Here is an 18,598-nt window from a genome sequence, read left to right on the forward strand (position 1 = left end):
TAAATAAATAAAAATATATTAAAATCGGGCTGGAGAGATGGCTTAGCGGTTAAGCGCTTGCCTGTGAAGCCTAAGGACCCCAGTTCAAGGCTTGGTTCCCCAGGTCCCACGTTAGCCAGATGCACAAGGGGGCGCACGCGTCTGGAGTTCGTTTGCAGTGGCTGGAAGCCCTGGCGCGCCCATTCTCTCTCTCTCCCTCTATCTGTCTTTCTCTCTGTGTCTGTCACTCTCAAATAAATAAATAAAAAATGAACAACAATATATATATATATATATATATATTAAAATAAACTTAAAAACGAAAGAAGGAAAGAAAAAGGGGTTGGAGAGATGACTTATTGGTTAATGTGTTTGCCTATGAAGCCTAAGGACCCTGCACCCACATATGCCGGGTGCTCATGGTGGTGCACGTGTCTGGAGTTTGTTTGCAGTGGCTAGAGGCCCTGATGCTCCCATTCTTTCTCCCTATCTGTCTGTTTTTCTCTCAAATAAATAATAATAAAAGAAAAAGACCTAATGTGGTCGTGTCACATGCCTTTAACCCTAGCACTTAGGAGGCTGCGGTACAAAGATTGCCGTGAGATGGAAGCAAGCCTGGGAAAAGAGAGCAAGTTCCAGCTCAGCCTGGGCTAGACTGTTTCAAAGAAAACAAAACAAAAAGGCAGGAGAGAAGAAGGAAGGAAGGAAGGAAGGAAGGAAAGAAGAAAGGAAGGGCGACCACAAAACTCTAATGCAAGTGGCACAGGACAATTTTATGCAACGCCCCACCGTTTGTCCTCTATCTGAGATGCTGCCATTACAAATGATGGCCTTTGGATCAAATGAGTCTAACAATTACAATACACTTTCTTCTAGGTCACTGTCACCTAGACCTGCTCACCTAGGATGATTAGAACTGGGGTTACAAAGAACAAGAAAGGATCAGAGAGTTCTAATTTACTCGGAACACATGTGTTCCAAGTAAATAAGAAAATTTAAATTGAAGCGAGAAAAGAAGATGAGAGTAACCCTGGATGAATTTCAGACAATCTCTGCAACAATTCTTATACCATTGCAAACCAAAACTGCAAATCTACTACATTCTTGCAACAACTACTATTCTGTTTTTCTGACATCAATATGCTATACAATAGTAACATTCTTATCTTTGTATCATCTGACACATTGAAATTAATTAAATTGACTCTTTAAAGTAGTGAAGTCTACCACCCTACCTCTGAGATATTAGGAAAAAGGATTCAAGATGAAACAAGATAAAATTGTGTCTTCTTTTTTTTAATAGCCCAGGCCTGGAATTACAGGTGTACACCATTATACCCAGCTTTACATAATTTTAAATTCTGAAGTTAGAGACAGATGTTTTTGGGATAGAAGTGGATATCAGATTCAATGCAAGCTGTATTACATTACTATGAAGCCTCCTTTTTTCTTCTTGGTTTTTTGAAATAGGGTCTAGTTCTTGCCCAGGCTGACCTGGAACTCACGTTGTAGCCTTGGCCTGACTTCAAGCTCATGGTGGTCCTCCTACCTTGGCCTCCAGAGTGCTGGGATTACAGGTGTGCACCACACCCAGACTACAGCCTCCTTTTGAACAGTTATAAAATAATTTCTTTGAAAAGTCACAGATCAGCTGTCATTTTTCTCTATTCTGTCTTTTCCTCTGCTTCTTTCTTTCTTTTTTTAAAAAATATTTTGTTTAGTTATTTGCAAGGAGAGAAAAAGAGAATGAGAATGGGCATGTCAGGGCCTCTTGCCACTGTAAGAGGAACTCCAGATACATGATTCACTTTATGCATTTAGCATTAAGCGGGTACTGGGGAATTGAACCTAGGCCATCAGACTTTGTAAGCAAGTGCCTTTAACCACTTAGCCATCTCTCCAGCTCCTGACCATCCTCTCTCTCTTTCTCTTTTTTGAGGTATGGTCTCATTCTAGCTCAGGCTGATTAAAGGCATGTGTCACTACGCCTGACTATTTCTTTTTTCTCTATTTCTTTCTTTCAATTTTATTTCTTTAAAAAATATTTATTTCTTTATGAAAGAGAGATAGAGAGAGAGAGAGAATGGGCATGCCACGTCCTCTAGCCACTGCAAACGAACTCCAGACACATGTGCTCCCTTGTGCATCTGGTTTACGTGGGCCCGGGGGAATTGAACCCAGGTCCTGAGGCTTCACAGTCAAATGCTGTAACCGTTAATGCCATTTCCCCAGCCCCCTTATTTATTTATTTTTGAGAGAGAGAGGGAGAGGCAGATAGAGAGAGAATGTGTGGGTCAGGCCTCTAGCCACTGCAAACTCCAGATGCATGCACTACCTTATACATCTGGGGAATCAAGCCAGGGTCCTTAGGTTTCACAGCCAAACGCCTTAACTGCTAAGTCATCTCTCCAGCTTTATCTCTCTCTTAATTTTCTTCTTTTAAATTTTTATTTATTTATTTATTTATTTACGTGTGTGTGTGTGTGTGTGTGTGTGTGTGTATGTATGTGCACACCAGGGCCCCTTGCCACTGGAAATGAATATCAGACATGAGCTATTTTCAGTGTTCAGCTTACATGGGTGACTTGGAAATTGAACCTGGTCTGTCAGGCTTTGAAACCAAGCACCTTTTACCCCTGAGCTGTCACCCCAGCCCTCTTTCCTAATTTTCTACAAATGTTATTTCTACCTTGTGTGCCAAGCTGATCTTTCCCTCCCTCTTTCTTCCTTTCCTTTCCTTTCCTTTCCTTTCCTTTCCTTTCCTTTCCTTTCCTTTCCTTTCCTTTCCTTTCCTTTCCTTTCCTTTCCTTTCCTTTCCTTTCCTTTCCTTTCCTTTCCTTTCCTTTCCTTTCCTTTCCTTTCCTTCCCTTCCCTTCCCTTCCCTTCCCTTCCCTTCCCTTCCCTTCCCTTCCCTTCCCTTCCCTTCCCTTCCCTTCCCTTCCCTTCCCTTCCCTTTCCTTTCCTTTCCTTTCTTTTCTTTTCTTTTTTTTCTGGAGGTAGGGTCTAACTCTAGCCCCAACTGACCTGGAATTCACTATGTATTCTCAGGGTGGCCTCGAACTCATGGCGATCCTCCTACCTCTGTCTCCAGAGTGCTGGTATTAAAGGCATGTACCACCACGCCCAGCCTTCCTTTCCTTTCTTTTCCTTTCCTTTCCTATCCCTTTTTCTCCTTTCCTCCCTCCTCATACTCACCTCTCTCTGTCTCTGTCTCTCTCTTTAGATTGTCCAGGTAGGGTCTTACTCTAGCCCATGCTGACCTCGAATTCACTAGTCTCAGGCTAGGTGGTCCAAAAGCCTCAGCATTGCTTTAGTGTCAGGATGGAGCACAAAGGTCTGACCCAGGGCCTAGACCTCAGCCACATGATTATCTCTCCTCTCCCTCCTCCTCGTGAATCTGATGGACATTCCTGTCACAGGGCCCCTTTGAATCCTCTTCATCCGGTGGGGGACATAGCTGTTGTACTGGGGAGCTTCTTGCCTTGTTGGGAGTAAAAGTGACCTCATTGTACATACGCTTCAAGGGGTGAAAGTCATTGGCCAGGTCAACATGGTACTTTCTTCATAGTTTTGGTGGGAATGAGACCCATGTTGGTGGGTCCTGGTAATAAAGACAAGTGTGTTATTTTAAACTTCACTTTGAGCACTTGTATATGTATGTATGTATGTATTATTGTTAATAATATTATGATTATTTTATCAGATAGAAACTGAGAGAGAGGGGTGGGGAAGAGAATTGGCAAGCCAGGGCCTCCAGCCACTGTAATCATACTCCAGACGCGTGTGCCATTTTGTGTGCATGTGAGACTTTTTGTGTTTGTGTCACATTGTGTGTCAGGCTTATATGGGACCTAGAGAGTTGGACATGAGTCCTTAGGCTTTTCAAGTGAACGCCTTAACCGTTAAGCCATCTCTGCAGCACTATTTTGTTTTTTTTTTTTTTTTTCAGTATATTTTATTTATTTTATTTGTTTGAGAGTTAGAAAGAGGCAGAGAAAGTGAGAGAGAGAGAAAGATAGAATGGGTGCACCAGGGCCTCTAGCCATTGCAAATGAACTCCACATGCATGCGCCCCCTGGGGCATCTGGCTTACATGGGTCCTGAAGAATCAAACCTGGATCCTTTGGCTTTGCAGGCAAATGCCTTAACCACTAAGCCAGTTCTCCAGCCCTTGTTTTCGTTTTTAAGATAGAGTCTCACTTTAGCCCAGGCTGACCTGGAATTCACTATGTAGTAACAAGGTGGCCTTGAACTCATGGTAATCCTCCTACCTCTACCTCTTGAGTGCTGGGATTAAAGGAGTGTACCACCATGCCTGGCTCTGCCGTTTTTTGTTTTTTGTTTTTTTTTTTTTTTTTTTGGTTTTTCAAGGTAGGGTCTCACTCTGGTCCAGGCTGACCTGGAATTAACTCTGTAGTCTCAGGGTGGCCTTGAACTCACGGCGATCCTCCTACCTCTGCCTCCTGAGTGCTGGGATTAAAGGCGTGCGCCACCACGCCTGGCTTTGTTTGTTTGTTTTTTTAAGACAAGGTCTCATACAGTGGCACAGGATGGCTTGGAACTCAGTCTGCAGCCCAGGCTGGTGTTAAACTCATGTTGATCCTATTGCCTCAGCCTCCCCAGTGTTGGGATTTCAGGAGCGAGACACTCTATTAGTCATTATTGTGACAAAATACCCCACAAATGGAATTTCAGGAAGGAAAGAGTTCACTTTTGGTTCACTATTTGAAAGGGTACAGTCTGTCACTGCGGGACATCATGGAAGGGGACCATGAGGCAGCCGATCACAGGGTGTCTGCAATCAGGAAGCAGAGAGAAATGGCCATTGGTGACATGCCTTTTCCTTTCCCATTTTCCTCAGTGCAGGACCCTAGTCCTTGCAACGGTGTAGCCCACTTTCAGGGTGGGCCTTCCCTACTGAGTTAAACCTACCTGGAAGCTCCCTCACTGACATGGCCAAAGGTGTGTCCCCTTTTTACATGATTCTTTTAAAAAATATTTTATTTGAAAAAATAAATAAATAAAAGTATTTTATTTGAGGAGGGGGTGGCATATAGATAGATAGAAAATGGGCATGCCAGGGCCTCTAGCCACTACAAACAAACTTCCAGACGTGTGTCCCACCTTGTGCATCTGGCTCTGCGTGGGTCTTGGGGAATAGAACACCCGTCTTAGGCTTTGCAGACCAAGTGCTTTAACTGCTGAGCCATCTCTCCAGCCTCCTACATGATTTTGTTTGTTCTAGGTTTTTTTGGGGTAGGGTCTCATGCTAGCTTAAGCTGACTTGGAATTCACTATGGAGTCTCAGGGTGGCCTCGAACTCACAGCGTTCCTCTTACTTGCTGGGATTAAAGGCGTGTGCCACCACTCCCAGCGTGATTCTTAATCTAGTCATGTTAACAATCAAGATTAATCATCACAGCCACCATGTTCTTCCTTTTCTTTTCTGTCCTTTCCTTTCGTTTCCTTCCCTTCCCTTTCCTCTCTTTCCCTCTACTTTCCCCTCCTTCCTTTCCCCTCTTCTTCCCTCCCCCCACTTTCCTTTTCTTCTCTTCCTTGGCTCTACTCCTGAGCTTTACCTCAGCCTCTATCATACCCCCATCCCTTATTATCCCCTCATTATTTTTTCCTTTTTTTTTTCTGTTCTTTTTTCAAAAAAAAAAAAAAAATGAACTGGTGAGAATTCCTTGAAACAAGTAGGGAAGAATGATCCAGTCTAGACAGAGCAGGTATGGACAAAGTGTGAGGCCAAAGGGGCATTTGGTAAGGATGGCAAGAGAAGGAAAGGAAGATGCTGAGGAGACATGAAGCCGTAGAGGAAGCTGAGCATATCAGTTCACGCCCGCAATCCTGCCATTGGTGTGTGTGTGGGGGGCGCTGAGGCAGGAAGATTGCTGAGTACAAGGCCAGCGGGGCTACATAGAGAGTTCTAGGTCAATTTAAACTACAGTGTGAGACCTTGTTCCAAAATCCAGCCAAGTTTGATGGCACACATCTTTAATCCCAGCACTCGGGAGGTAGAGGTAGGAGGATCGCTATGAGTTCGAGGCCACCCTGAGATTACAGAGTGAATTCCAGATCAGCCTGGGCTAGAGAGAGACCCTACCTCGAAAAACCAAAACCAAACCAAACCAAAACAAAACTGGAGAAAAACAAACCAAAACAAAAACCAAACCAGAGCAAATAGAAACAAAAACAGGCGGCGGTGGCAAGAGCAAAGGGAAAGTTGGGGACAGAACCTCTCCTCTGGCCAGGAGCCTGCAGAAGAGGCAGAAAGAGAGAGCAAGTGACCCGCAGAAGTGGCCGTGACTACAGACGTTCTGCAGAACAGAAGGAGGCTCAGGGAGGAGTGCCAAGGCCACATAGGGTTGACTTTTTTTTTTCTTTTAAAGGATTAAGAATGAATCACTGTTTTCGTAAGCATCAGTACACACACCATATGTTAGGTACTGCTGGAGTGGAAGGCAGGCACTGTGCCTCAGAACAGGCCCTGCAGCTCCCTTGCCCTGGCGGATGGACAGACAGACGGACAGTGGGAGAGCTCGTGGGCTGAGATTCCCCTGGCGATGAGGCAGGTTCACAGGAGTCAGCACCCCCTCCCTCCTATAAAGTGAAACCGAAACCTATATAAACCCCTTAAACCTCCTGGACTTTGCTGAGGTTAGCAGCGTGGTGGAAGTTAGCTGCGTCACTAATGACAGATTCCACGGTGCAGGCTCCGTAAACACTCCGTAATTAATTACAGAGAAAAGGGGAACGGGATACTAATTTAGGTCACAGACTCCTTTGAAAATCTGATGAAAGTGCTGGGCCTTCTCTCCACACAAAAAAAGCTCATGTGCATATACATGTCAGATTTTATTTATGATGTCCGGATGTTCATTAAGATCTTCAGGCTCAGGCCGTGGGGGTCTGTGCACCCCTGAGTAAGAAGCCTTGATGGAAAAGTACAAGGAACATACTTGGACATCTGTGAGCCCGTGTGTTCAGCCCAACTCCTGGAGATGGGGCCGTTGCTGCCAGCATCAGAAAAAGCGAGAGAGTTCACGAACCAAGGAGTGCTCTGAGCAGCCCCACGTGGTCTAGAAGGCAGCAGAGCTCGGCTTAGAGCTCTACCTCCAAAGCCTGTCTGGTTCTGTCTCTCCCTGGGAACTTGGAACTGCTTGTAAGGAGATAACCTATTTGTTTGTTTTCTTGCTTCCTGATTGTTTGGGGGTTCTAGGGATTGAATGCAGGGCCTCAGGTTTGTTAAGCATGTAATCTACCACTGAACTACACCACTAGCCTTCTTTAATTTTTGTGTGTGTGTGTGTGTCTAGGCAAGAGGACAGCCTAGGTTGTCATCCTCGGGAAACCATGTACCTCCTTTGGAGTCAGGCTTTGAGTCGTGGCCTGGAGCTCACCAGTTCGGCTAGACTAGTTGACTTCTCAGCCCCAGAGGTCTCCCGTCTCCATCTCCACAGCCCTGGGATCACAAGCGCATGCCGCCACATGTAGCATTGTGGATTGGAACTGAGGTTGAACTCAGGTCCTCATGCTTGCAAGGCAAGTACTTCACTGACTGAGATATCACCTCAACCCTATTTATTTTTATTTATTTATTTATATTCCCAAGGTAGGGTTTTGATCTAGCCCAGGCTGACCTAACATTCACTACTTAGTCTCAGGATGTCCTGGAACTCACAGCGATCCTCCTACCTCTCCAAGCGTTGGGACTCTAGGTGTGCGCCACCACACACGCAGAGAGGCCAGCTTCAGTTGCTGGGATGAACTTGCAGACCAGGCACTGCTATGGGAGGAAGGGAATTTATTCAGGGAAAGTTCCATAATGGCAGAAGAAGGTGGCTCCCTTCACAGGTCCATGATGAGAGAGAAAGCAACTGCCACCAACACAGGCAAGCACGCTTCAGAAGCCCCATAATAGCATGGCTCAAGCACTCCGCATATCTTTAGATTGAAATTCCAGGTCCTCCCCCAGTGACACCTTCCCGGCCAGGCGGCTGGAGATCTAAATTACAAGCTTTAATAAAACTCATGAATCTATTGGGAGACATACATTTAAAACGCCATAGTGAGTGGGAAGATCCTCTTTGAGCTCACAGGCTGGGTCGCTGACTAAAATAAAAAGAGAAAACTGGACTGGCAAGATGGCTTAGCCATTAAGGTACTTGCCTGCAAAGCCAAAGGAGCCAAGGTTCAATTCCCCAGGACCCATGTAAACCAGATGCATAAAGTGGCACATGCATCTGGGGTTTGTCTGAGGTGGCTAGAGGTCCTGGTGCGCCCATTCTTTCTCTTTCTCTCTCTCTCTAATAAATTAAAATAAAATAAAAATCAGTTAAAGAAAAAAGCAGGGCATGGTGGCACACACCTTTAGTCTCAGTACTCAGTTGGTAGAGGTAGGAGGATTGCTGTGAATTTGAGGCCACCCTCAAACTACATAGTGAATTCCAGGTCAGCCTGGGCTACAGTGAAACCCTACCTCGAAAAAAAAGAGAGAGAAAGGAGAGGTAGGAAAAAAAAAAAAAATTGAGCCGTGCAAGGTGGTGCACGCCTTTAATCCCAGCTCTGATGAGGCAGAGGTAGGAGGATCACTGTGAGTTTGAGGCCAGCCTGAGACTACATAGTGAATCCCAGGGCATCCTGGGGTAGAGAGAGAGAGACCCTACCTTGAAAAATCAACAAAACAATGGAGAAAACCATTTAAGCACCAATGTTCCTCTTTCTCAGCTTCCTGAGTATGGATGCAGTGTGGCCAACCTGCTTCCTGGGTCCCGCCCTCCCCTCCCCCCAGGGCCATGCCTACTTGCCACCTGGACTCTCTAAAACTCGGAACTAGTAGAGAACTTCTTATCATGTACTTGGTCTGAGCAACAAGAAAAGTAACAAATACACCAGGGTTTCTAGAAAAGGGAGAAATCAGGTCATGGTCTTCATTTATCTTTTCCTTCTCTCACACTCAAAGATGACAGAGGAATCTAGTGGATTTCAGACCCAGTGAGAAACTGACACGTGACAGGAGACAATACTAGTGACAACTGTATTCCAGCTGCTACATCTTTCTTTCTCCATCCTTCCTTTCTTTTTTCCTTCCTTTCTTTTTAATCTAGAGGTAGGCTGACCTGCAATTCACTATGTAGCCCTCAGGCTGCTTTGAACCTACAGTGATCCTCCTACCTCTGCCTCCCAAGTGCTGGGGTTAAGGCCACCATATCAGGCTGCATATCTTTCTTTTGTTGGAAAAACAGGGTCCACTTATGATTGCATGACAAGCCTTAGAGGGGGAAACAGTGAATAAAACCCCTGCTGTGGTGTGGTGGCATTCCTTTAATCCCAGCATTTGGAAGGCACAGGTAGGAGGATCACTGTGAGTTTGAGGCCATCCTGAGACTACATAGTGAATTCCAGGTCAGCCTGAGCTAGAGTGAAACCCTACCTCAAAAAAACAAACAAAAAAAAAACCCCTAAAACCCAAAGCAAAACAAAACAAACAAACAAACAAACAACAACAACAACAAACCCAACCCTGCTGCTCACGTGCTTAAGTCTGTGTGCCTTCTTTTTCGGTAGTGCTGGAGATGGAATCCAGGTTTCATGAGATGCTGGGCAAGTGCTCTACCGCCGAGCCGCATCCCCAAGCTTGCTGTACACTCTTCCAACCAGCACAAGGACCAGGAAAATTTCCAGCCACTTTCTAATCTGAGAATACTTGTCAAGTACTCTATCCATTCCCTGTGATGTTTAACCAGGGAACACCTGTGTACTGACAGGTAAGTGGTTAAAAATGGGAATGGGGTGTTCCAGGGCCTCTTTTTAAAAAAAAAATTTTTTTTTGTTTATTTATTTATTTGAAAGTGATAGAGAGAAAGACGCAGATAGAGAGAGAATGGGCGTGCCAGGGCCTCCAGCCACTGCAAACGAACTCCAGACGCGTGCGCCCCCTTGTGCATCTGGCTAACGTGGGTCCTGGGAAATTGAACCTCAAACTGGTGTCCTTAGGCTTCATAGGCAAGGCCGCTAAGCCATCTCTCCAGCCCTCCAGGGCCTCTTAACACTGCAAATGAACTCTGGTGCATGAGCGACTTTGTGTGTCTGGCTTTCTACGGGCACTGGAGAATTGAACCCAGACAGGAAGCTTTGCAAGCAAATGCCTTTAACCACTGAGCCATCTCCCCAGCCCTGCAGTCAAAGTTCCTAAAGTTAATCAGATTGAATTTAATTAATCCTGATGGTAGGACTCAAAAATAGTGTCCTCAGGGCTGGAGAGGAGCTCAGTGGATAAAGTCCATAACCCTGAGCACCTGAATGGATGCAGACTCCGTGTAAAAGACAGAAGTTATCTTAGGCTTCCGTGAATTTAGTGTGCCGAGGGCAAGAAAGGAGGCAGAGAGATGAGAGGATTTCCTGAACATTTATGATGGAGTGATGGACAAAAACAAAGTAAAGATTCTGCCTCAAAACGATGTGGTGGGTGAGGACCAATCCAAAAGACGTCCTCTGACCTCCACCTGTGCTCACCGGATGTCCTTAGCACTCACGCCCTACATGATTTTCTTTGTTTTCAGGTAGGGTCTCTCCCCAGCCCAGGCTGACCTGGAATTCACTATGTGGTCTTGGATGGTCTTGACCTCACAGCAATCCTCCTACCTTTGCCTCCCTAGGGCTGGGATTAAAGGCATGCGCCATCACACCTGACCATTTTATTTTATTTTATTTTGGTTTTTCAAGGTAGGGTCTCGCTCTAGCCCAGGCTAACCTGGAATTCATTATGTAGTCTCAGGGTGGCCTTGAACTCATGGTGATCCTCCTATCTCTGCCTTCCCAGGGCTGGGATTAAAGGCGTGCACCACCATACCCGGCTCCAGAAATTTTTTTTTTAATATTAAGAAAATATTTTGGGGCTGGAGAGATGGCTCAGGGGTAAAAGGCCCTTTCTTGCAAAGGCTGATACCCCAGGTTCAGTCTCCCAGTACCCACATGAAGCCAGATGTACAAAGTGGACCATGCATCTGGAGTTCATGTGCAGTGGCAGTGGGCCTTTGGTGGGACCACACTCACTCTGACTGTCTCTCTCCTTCTTGAATAAATAAATAAAAATTAAAAAAGAGGCCGGGTGTGGTGGCTCATGCCTTTAATCCCAGCACTGGGGAGGCAGAGGTAGGAGGATTGCTGTGAATCTGAGACCAGCCTGAGACTACATAGTGATTTCCAGGTCAGCCTGGGCTAGAATGAGACCCTACCTTGAAATACCCCCAGCCCCAAAAAATATTTACTTATTTGAGAGAGAGAGAGAGAGAACGGGTGTGCCAGGGCCTCTAGCCACTGCAAAGAAATTCCTGACACATGTATCACCTTGTGCACTGGCTTAAATGGATTTTGGGATCGAACCTGGGTCCACAGGCTTTGTTGACAAGGGCCTTAACTGGTTAACTAAGCCATCTCTCCAGCCCTATTTTTTTTTTCTTTCTTTTTTTAATTTTTTTTTTTTTCTTTTGCACAGAGCCTCATGTAGCTCATGAACTGGCCTCAAACTCACTATATAGTCAAGGATGACCTAGAACTTCTGGTCTTCCTGCCTTTACCTCCAGTACTGGGATTACTGGTGAGCATCAGCATGCCTGGTTTATTCAGTGCTGGAGATGGAACCAAAGCTATGTGGGTGCTAGGCAAGCTCTGTACCAACTGAGATAAATTCCCAACAAACATGCTATTGTTTTGCTCAATGCTAATATGAAATATGATGATTTCTCTAAAGGAACTGAAATTATGTAGCAATCCTGGGGAAAGATATTGCAAACAGAAGGAATAATGTGATCCAAGTTTGGAGGTCAAGGGTCTGGGAAAGTGGCTCAGCAGTTAAAGGGCTTGCAGATTTGGAGGTACTATCTGTATGCTGGGTAATCCTGATTGTCAACTTGACTAGAATAAAATATGCCTAGAAAATTGGTTTAACAAACATATCTGGGCATGTCTTTCCAAAACTGATTGACGTGTGGGTCAGCAACTGGCAAAGGGAAGAGAATGATGGAACAAGAAGCAGACGAGGTCTGGAGGGATGGCCCAGTGGTTAGAGGCACTTGCTTGCAAAGCCTGATGGCCTGGGTTCAAATCTCTTCTACCTATATAAAGCCAGTTGCACAAAGTGGCACATGTGTCTGGAGTTTATTTTCAGTGGCACGAGGCCCTAGCAAGGCCATACTCTTGCCCCCCCCCTTTCTGCTTTCAAGTGAATAATAAATTATGTTCTAAAAAATTATTTTATTTTTAATTTATTTAAGATAGAGACAAGCACATAGAGAGAGACAGAATGGGTGTGCCACAGCCTCTAGCCACTGCAAATGAACTTCAGATGCCTGGGCCACCTTGTGCATCTGGCTTTATGTGGGTTCCAGGGGAATAGAACCTGGGCCCCCAGGTTTCACAGGCAAGTGCCTTAACCACTAGGCAATCCCTCCAGCCTTTATTTTATTTTTTTAGGAGGGAGAGAAAATGAATAGGAGGGTCAGGGCCTTCAGCCACTGCAAACAAACTCCTGATGCATGCATCACCTTGTGTATCTGGCTTTGAGTGGATACTGGGGAATCAAACCTGGAGTCTTTGCTTTGATGGCAAGCGCCTAAACTGCTAAGCCATCTCTCCAGCCCAATAAATAACATTAATAAGTAACTCCAGAGGCTAGCCCCACCCTGTGCATCTGGTTTACATGGGTCCTGGGGAGTTGAACCTGGGTCCCAGGTTGTTTGTGGGAAAACAGATCTAGGTAAGAGATAAAAAGGGTGTGGTGGCTCATGCCTTTAATCCCAACACTGTGGAGGCAGAGGTAGGAGGATCTCCAAGAGTTCGAGGCCAGCCTGAGACTGCATAGTGAATTCCAGGTCAGCCTGGCCTAGAGTGAAATCCTACCTCGACAAAGCACAAAAAAAAAAAAAAAAGATAGCAATCTAGATCATCCTTTAATCTGTAGCAAGTGTAGACTGCAAGATGCTTTCAGGGGTCCAGTCACCCTAACTGCCTAAAAGAGCTACCTGACCCCCTCTCAATTCTTGTCATTCTAGGAGCATGGGGCTGATCCCAAAGGCAGTGTCTATGGGGTTTTGTAGAACAGAGCATCTGAGTTCTATTTTTCCCTTTGCCAGTCTCTCTCCTCACCCACAGACATAATTTCATAGGACTGTTAATTATTGTCACTCAACTTGAACTACTTTGAATTCCCTGGCTAAGAGGTATTACTGAATGGCTATAAATATGCTGGTGTTTGGGAGAATGGGAGGAACTAAGTGGAGTGACTACAGCAAACACCCCGTGGTGTCAAGATACAAAGCAGATGGCCTGCGTCCTAGCACTCCTGACTTAGTGGCTCAAAACCCGCTGGGGCACTTATTTGAGCAGTTATTTCTTCAGTGGCCTCACCCTGGCCACTAGCTCTGTATGCTGAATAGAGGGGCCTCAGGGAAGGAGGGGTGATAGTGGAAGAGCAAGAGGCGGAAAAGGCACCATTTCGATCTGAACTTGAACTCAGATTCAGAAAGCAGTTTTTTTTTTTTTTTTTTTCAAGCAGATAACTTTGAGGCAGAAGAACACAAAGATGCAGGGACTTGGTTCTATGTTGTGGGATCAGTCAGTCCAGGGAAACGATGAAGTGTCAGTGACATGTGGATAAATGACACACACACGGTTTGTGGGGTAAACCAGTCAACCGTGTACTTCCTGAGCAGCGTTTGAAGCACTGTGAGAGGTCATATAGATAAGATCTAATGGAATCGAGACACCATCCCAGGAGAAGGGCGAAAGTTTAATTTGACCCACACTTGGCCCAATTTACTATCTTAGAATTATTAATGAGATAGATAACATCCAACATTTATTATTATTGGTTGGTTTTCCAAAAAAATAAGGTGGAAAGGACTTTCAAGTTTGCCAGAGATAAGTTTACTAATGGAGAAGAGAAAAATATAAGTGATTGTGTAGTTGGGTGTGGTGGCACACACCTTTAATCCCAGCATTTGGGAGGCAGCGGTAGGAGGATCGCTGTGAGTTCGAGGCCACCCTGACACTATACAGTGGGTTCCAGGTCACCCTGGGCTAGAGTGAGACCCTACCTCAGAACTAAAAAAAAAGGATTGTGATTCTCTTCCCATTCATTTCCCGCAGGGATTTACCTCTGAGGAGGCCTCCTCTGTTCTCTTCTTTATTTTTATCTATTATTTTTTGTTTTGGTTTTTCGAGGTAGGGTCTCACTCTGCCTGAGGCTGACCTGGAACTAAATATGCAGTCTCGGGTGGCCTTGAACTCACAGGAATCTTCCTACCTCTGCCTCCCGAGTGCTGGGATTAAAGATGTGCGTCACCACGCCCGGCTTCTCCCTCTCTGTCTCTCCCTCTCTTTTTTTCATATTTTCAGAAGACTCTGGTTTCGGCTAAGTGTGGGTGACGTGAGGAGGGGATGGTAAGGGAGATCAGGATGTGTGGCAGCTGTGTCTTCTCTGTCTCATGACTTTGATGGTCAGCTAGTGGCCAGCATTGGCTACATGGGACCTTGTTAGATGGAGAGAGAGAGAGAAAGAAAGAAAGAAAGAAAGAAAGAAAGAAAGAAAGAAAGAAAGAAAGAAAGAAAGAAAGGAAGGAAGAAGGACAGTTTTCCCTGGGGACCTTTATGCCTAGTATAGACAAACAGTATCACATATGTCCTCTCTCATTTGTCCTCTGTAAAACTTATTTTATTTGTCAGCCGGGTGTGGTGGTGTACGCCTTTAATCCCAGCACTCAGGAAGCAGAGGTAGGAGCATTGTCCTGAGTTTGAGGCCACCCTGATACTACATAGTGAATTCCAGATCAGCCTGGACGAGAGTAAAACCCTACCTTAGAAAAAAAAAAAAAAAAAGCAGCTGTAGGTCTTGAGTTTAATTTTTAGTTCAACCACTTAAAAGAAAGCATGAACAAATTCTTTTTTTTTTTTTAATTCTTGAGGCAAGGTTTCACTCTAGCTCAGGGTGGCCTTGAACTCACGGCGATCCTCCTACTTCTGCCTCCTGAGTGCTGGGATTATAGGTGTATGCCAACTGGGCGTGGTGACACACACCTTTAATCCCAGCACTTGGGAGGCAGAGGTAGGAGGATTGCTGTGAGTTCGAGGCCACCCTGAGACTCCATAGTGAATTCCAGATCAGCCTAGGCTAGAGTGAGACCCTACCTCGAAAAAAAAAAAAAAAGTTACAGGTATATGCCACCATGCCTGGCTTTGAACAAGTTGTTCAAACTCTTTGACAATCAATTTCCCTGGTTGTGAGTCTCACCTGAACACTGGCATGTATCTATGGTCCCAGCTACTTGGGAAACTGAGGCATGAAGATCATAGGAGTCTGAGGCCTGCCTTGCAAACACAATGGGAGAACAGAAAGAAAAAGAGACTGTGCTTGCCTTTTATGAGGGATAAATAGTGCGTGTGAGAAGCCAAGCACAGGGCTGGAGAGATGGCTTAGCGGTTAAGTGCTTGCCTGTGAAGCCTAAGGACCCCGGTTTGAGGCTCGGTTCCCCAGGTCCCACGTTAGCCAGATGCACAAGGGGGCGCACGCGTCTGGAGTTCGTTTGCAGAGGCTGGAATCCCTGGCGCGCCCATTCTCTCTCTCTCTATCTGCTTCTTTCTCTCTCTGTCTGTCGCTCTCAAATAAATAAATAAAAATTAAAAAAAAAAAAAAGAGAAGCCAAGCACAGTGCCTAATATATAAATGATGCTGAGAACACAGTGACATAGATTATGTACAAATTTTAGCTTTAACTAGGAGAAACAAAGAAGTTATGAAATGGCTTTGAAAAGATTTTAAAAAGTGATCATCCACTCAAAAAATGAAGAATGAAGGTTCTGTAATAATTAAGCAGGCTGGGCATGGTGGCACACACCTTTAATCCCAGCACTTGGGAGGATGAGGTAGGAGGATCATCATGAGCTCGAGGCCACCCTGCGACTGCAGAGTTGAAGTCCAGGTCAGCTTGGGCTAGAGTGAGACCCTATCTTGAAAACAAACAAACAAGAATAAGTAATAATTAAGCAACCATCTTTTGTGAGCTGAGATACAGTGAGGCGAGGCGATGGAGGCTCGTCTCTGAGATGCACTGGTGTCTTGGAGAGTCTGTGGGTACCGCACACGGAGTCTGGTCCTCGGTGACTAATTCATGTTGATGGGCAACAGCTGTGTTAGAGCTTTAGATTACATGTGGGCGAGCATGTGTCATAAGAAATGAGCTTGAATTTGCTGTACCACACATGAATGCAGGAAATTTCCCTTATTTAATTTTTCTAACTCAAATTAAATTTGGCTTCTTGGGAGCCATCTCCTAGGGTTGATAAATTTGACCACTATCAGTTGTTGGGATGGGGATACGGCTCAGTGGTAAGGGCTTGCATTCCATGTACAAGGCCTGAGTTCAATTTCCATTCTATCTTCTAGTCCAAGTGTGCTTGTGTGTGCACACGCGCGTGTGCCTGCACACACACACACACACACACACACACACACACACACCCCAGGTGAATCGCTTAACTCAGAGTTTGATCCTTAGGAAGCTTGTTAGAAATAGAGAAACTGCCGGGCATGACAGTGCATGCCTTTAGTACCAGCACTGGGGAGGCAGAGCTGGGAGGATCACTGTGAGTTTGATGCCACCTTGAAACTACATAGTGATTTCCAACTTCGCTTGGGCTAGAGCCAGACCCTACCTGGCACATACTTCTGGAGTTCATATGCAGTGGCTAGAGGCTCTGGCATGCCCATTCTCCCTTTATCTGCCTCTTTCTCTCTCTCTCTCTGAATAAATAAATAATAATAATAAAACCAGCAAACAATAAAAGAAATACAGCGGGGTGTGAACATGGTGGCATATGCCTTTAATCCCAGAGTTTGGGAGGCAGAGGTGAAAAGATTGCTGTGAGTTTGAGGCCAGCCTGGGCTAGAGTGAGACCCTATCTTGAACCCACCCTCACCCCTCCGAAAAAAAAAAAAAAAAAAGAACCCCAAGAAGAAGTACCGAGCCTTGATCTTCAATGCCACATAAAACTAGGCATGGTGGTGCATGTCTGTAATCTCATCATTTGGATGATAGGATGAAAAATTCAAGGTCATACTTTACTATAAAATGTGTTTAAGACCAGCCTGGAGGGCCAGGTGTGGTGGCGCATGGCTTTAATCCCAGCATTTGGGAGGTCAAAGTATGAGACCAGCCTGGGCTACATGGAACCCTGTGTCAAAACAAACACCTTCAATTCCAGCACTCAGGAAGCAGAGGTAATGAGATTTCCCTGAGCATAAGGACATTTTGGACTACAAAGTAAGGTTCAGGTCAGCCTTAGGCTAGAGCTAGACCCTGCCACATACAAAGCCAAAACAACCCCTCACCACCCCCCAAACAAACAAGCAAACAAAAGGACCCAGAACTTTGCCAGTTTTGAGTTTTAGCAATGCTAAAAACAAACCCTACCCCAAGATCCCAGAGAAACCTTGGTTTTAGTCCTAATCCTTCCAGATTGTTTAGACAGCCAGCGTTCCTACTTTGTCTGGGTTTGGTCTTTACTTTCTCAAAGGTCTTGCCCCCAGTACCCACCCTCATTTTGTGGGAACCAGCTCCCCCCACTCCCGTGTTGTTTGGGAACAGGGTGGGGGCTCAGTGAGGAGAAAGGACACCCAGCTCTAAAAATGAATGACACCAGCCAACAGCTCTTCTCAACATGATGAGCTACCCGGAAAATAAAGGTCAAGCCAGGTATGCGGTACAGGACCGTAATTCCGACCGCCTGTAGGCTCAATGCAAACTCGAGGTCATTGACGCTGCCTTAAAAAAAAAAAAAAAATAGGAAGTCCAGGTTCAAGATCAAGTTGGACCGGTGAAACCAGTGACTTGGCTGTATCTGTATTTTGTCCTGTGAAGTGAGTGGGCCACCAGGACTCCTTCTCCAGGCCTGGGCAATTGTTTTCTTCCCTAAACCAGAATTAAGACCACTGAACAGAGGGTTTCAGTGAGATTTGGCTATGTTGGTCATCTCAAATGAGAACAGCTAAGAATTTCCAGAATATTTCAAACTACTTCTTGTGAAATGGCAACACAAATTTGAAATTAGGGCTGATTCAGAAAATTCAAAATCTGAGCTTTTGTTTTTGGTAGGTAATTGATGTTTTGAGCAAATAATTTGATTAGAGTCTCTAATCCTACTTTATTGTACTGAAAAATAAAACAAAAAATTATCTTGTCACTGTGGTGTTTAACTGAGTAAGCTGTTGAAGATTCATTTATTATCACAAGATTATTATCTCAAAAGAACACACACACACACACACACACACACACACACACACACACACACAGAGCCAAGGCAAGAATTTTGCAAGAAATTAATTTCAAGATGAAGGAGGTTTACTAGGTTCTAAGTTTTATATTTTATTTTTATTTTCATCATTTTTTTTTTTTTTTTTTGAGGTAGGGTCTCACTCTGGCCCAGGCTGACCTGGAATTCACTATGTAGTCTCAGGGTGGCCTCGAACTCATGGTGATCCTCCTACCTCTGCCTCCCGAGTGCTGGGATTAAAGGTGTGCGCCACCACGCCTGGCTTCATCTTTTTTTTTTTTTTTTT

General features: G+C 45.1%; 1 pseudogene; it reads left to right on the plus strand.

Moving 5' to 3' along the window:
* Positions 1–18,598, plus strand: part of LOC123455534 — a 76,541-nt pseudogene that overhangs the window by 21,848 nt on the left and 36,095 nt on the right.

This window comes from Jaculus jaculus, chromosome 17 (genome assembly GCF_020740685.1).
Source record: "Jaculus jaculus isolate mJacJac1 chromosome 17, mJacJac1.mat.Y.cur, whole genome shotgun sequence".
NCBI lineage: Eukaryota > Metazoa > Chordata > Mammalia > Rodentia > Dipodidae > Jaculus > Jaculus jaculus.